Genomic DNA, 3,716 nt, shown 5'->3' with positions numbered 1-3,716 from the left:
CCAGTGTTTATATATAGATGTAGGAAGATTTGTTTGGGAAGTAAGAAGTTCCCTTGACATCTCTTCATCTGTAAAGAATTGTCGATGTGAAAACACAGAGACAAAAGGCTGATCTTTGAATAGGAAAAAGAGTGGATCCACGGGGTCCCAAATGAATTGGCTTATTCGAAAAAAGCCCTGTTCTTTGGAAGATCTATCTCGTGTCTGGTACTGCATGGTTCCACCCTGCAAGAACTCTGAATCATTCTCTTGAAGCTCATCCTCTTCATCATAAATGATCCGCTTGTCCCGAAATGACCTGGCCCAATAGGGAAATCCCAAATTATTGGGCCTTTCAATACAATCAAATAGAAAGCCCCAAGGGCGCCATATTCTAGGAGCCCAAACGATGTGATTGAAAAAATCCTCCTCTATCTGTTGCGGGTCGAGGACTCCTCCCCCTTCTTCAAACTCCGATTCATATTTTTCATAGAGAAATCTCTGATCAACGATAGAATAAGATCCATTTTGAATCCTATTTAAGGGATTCCTTGGTTCGGACCGAAGAAGCAATGTCACTCGATCCTTATCAAATTGACTGCAATCTTTTTCTGTACGTGAGGATCCCACCAGAGCGCCTTCTACTTCTAATAGGCCATGAACTAGATCATAATTCTTCTCAACGAGTCCATAAGATGTGATCCCATTTTTTTCATCAGGTCCGGGTAGAGACCAAAGGTCTTGAGCGACCGATCCGGCAGAACAACTCAAAAGGTAAAGAAGTATCGTTAATTTCTTCATACTCGTTCCAAGTTCGAAGTACCATTTGTACAAATAAGAATCCCCCCCGTCACATGATTTCTTCTTCATATAGATAGATATAGGATCTATGGAGCAATTACTTAGAAGTACATTTTGTGAAACAGCCCTTCCTATCTGATAGAAAAGGATCCCATGATCCTGAACCGATCTTACCTGAGATCGGAAATCCCAAGTTTGTCTATGAAGAACAGAACTAATTATATTAGTGTCTATGATGGATTTTTTTTGTATAATACTAATCGATAGGGCCTCATTGTTAAGTGCTACAAGATCTCGTACATTTGAACCCATCGTCGTGGACCCGAATCCATTAGTATGGGACATTTTCTTTTCCAAGTGAAATCCCCTAGTATATGAAAGAGTGAAAAAGTGTTTTCGTTGTTGTGGAATAAGAAGCCTTCGTATCTTAATGCATGTATTGAATTTATTCGGAGCTATTAGAGCTGGATCTACTTTTTGGGGAATATGAGTCGAAGCAATAACAAGAATATTTCTAGTGGAACATCTTTCACAATCCCTGGAGAGATAGTTCACTAAAAGACCGAGGGATAAGTAATTCGACTCAGTCACATCCAGATCATGAATGTTAGGAATCCATATTATGCAAGGAGACATTGCTTTTGCTAATTCGAAGTGAAAGGTGATATAAAATCGGTCTATTTCTGGCATCATATCCATAGTTAGCGTATTCATCATAGTTAGAAGCTCCAGCTCCATATCAAGGTCACGGTCGATATCGTCACTATCGTCACTATCATCAATATCGTCACTATCATCAATATCGTCACTATCATCAATATAGTCACTATTATCAATAAGAAAACCCTTAGGCTTGTTATCCAGGAACTTGTTCAGAAATACTGTAATGAAAGGAACATAGGAGTTTGTCGCTAGGTATTTGACCAAATAGGATCGTCCAGTTCCTATAGAACCTATCACTAAAATACCCCTACTAGGGGGAGGTAGGGCTAAGCGGAGCGAAAAGGGTTTTCCATGAGATGGGAAATGCAAACTATTAGCCCCCCACAAGGTGTGTGAATAAGTAATTGTCTGATAATTAGCAAGGAATATACGTCTTTCTACTAAACAGGATGTATTGAATTCATAAATCATTAGATACTTTTTTTGAATGTCAACTAAGTATCGTAAGTAAATTGCTCCCGGTTGTTCACTTATTTGATAACCAGAGTTATTCTTTGATAAAAGATCACTATGAGTAAGACTCAATAGAATTTGATCAATCCTTTTTTCTGTTGTTAAGGTAGAAAACTGAACCAAGAATTCTTTTTCTTTATCATCAATCGAATCAGTGTTCGAGACCCAGGATTCTATTTGATCATCAATCCAATCACCATTCACGTTTTTTATTTTTCTTATCAAGGAATAGATTGCTTTACTTGGATGACTTAGATGTCTCGTATTTCTCGAAAAAGCGATTCGATTGATGGGATTTGGTATAATACTTATGAGATCGATGAGATTCCAATATTTATTCTTAGAACGTATGGATTTGACCCCATAAGCGGGACCACCACCCCATAGCATGTTGCTACCAAAAGCAAAACTCCGTATTTCTTCTAGAGAATCTCCTAATTGTTCCAGAGCAACTAGAAAGATATTCTTTAACCAGAAAGAATTCAGTTCAGATGTAGGATACCTATCCAGAAGTTTTCGCAACTCAATCATGTATGATGGAATCATCAAAGATTTTACCTTTTCGAACTCTGTCTGTAACTCACTATAGACTCGAGAAACAAAGAGAAGATGTGTACGAACGAGATATCCAGCAACAAGGAGAAGGAAAAGGATTGAATAGAAGAACTCCTGAACATTTAGCGATCTCAGATGTGTCGATATCAATAGTAACTCATTATTTCGATGAGTCATTTCTTCGGACAGAAGAAGATTATGGAAACAATTACCCGGAATCTCACTTATCAGATTCCATTGTGGAAGACACAATGGAATCTGACGAATTCGCCATAATATATCTGACCCATGCATAATATCATGAAAAATGGATACAAATTTTTGGCTGCTACTTAGTATCGGCAATAGGTCTGAAAAAGTATCTAAAAATATGAAATTTAGATATTTGTACCCCGTCGAGGTAAGGAACCATGGTATATATGTTTGGAATAGATTCCATTTTGAGAGAGTTGAAAAAACACTATCTTGTTGAAAGGTTCTATACATCTGACCTTTCTCAAGGCATTTTTGTAGACAAGAACTCCGTTTTTTCCTTTTTTCGGATGGTAAATATTTCTCAGAACATGGAGTGTGAATCCAACCCATGTTTGAATTGAAATTGAGATACTGATACAAGTTCTTCCCTTCTGAATCAGGTATATTCATATCTGAAAGAGGTTGACAATAAGTTTTTGGACTATTTGTCCCTCTGTTAGAGGTGTTCCAGAAATGTCTGCGATCGAGTAAATAGCTCCACGAACGAATGGATCGTATCGAATTGGAAAATGGAAAGATTTGTAGAAGTTATACCCTTCGTCGCCACTTTGCGGAAAATCGTTAGGTATCAATATGTTAGATACCTGTAACTCGATTGGTGAAATAGTATCTCTCTTCAAAAAGCATGTTTTTTTTTGACCATCGCAAAAAGAAAAGATTTTGTTGCGAATGAACAAGATTTTGAGGAATTGTCCATACGTAAAATCATAATTATTGATACGGGCCTTTTCCACATAAAAAGGGAATCTTTTGTTACAATAGAAGCAGAAGTGATATTGATTATTCAAGAATCGAAGTCGATTTGCTTTATAAAAATAGTATATCAATGAACTTCTATGAAATGGTTTCACGGGATTCAGCCAATTGTCTGGATCGTGGGATATCATTGAGAAATAGGAATCTGTGTTATCAAAAGATTTCCTGCGATTCTTTTCTAGTATGGAATGAGT

This window comes from Vigna unguiculata, unplaced genomic scaffold, assembly GCF_037176805.1.
Source record: "Vigna unguiculata cultivar grain cowpea cultivar isolate G323 ecotype 2 unplaced genomic scaffold, ASM3717680v1 ptg000035l, whole genome shotgun sequence".
NCBI lineage: Eukaryota > Viridiplantae > Streptophyta > Magnoliopsida > Fabales > Fabaceae > Vigna > Vigna unguiculata.
Note: the sequence above shows the minus strand (reverse complement) of the source record.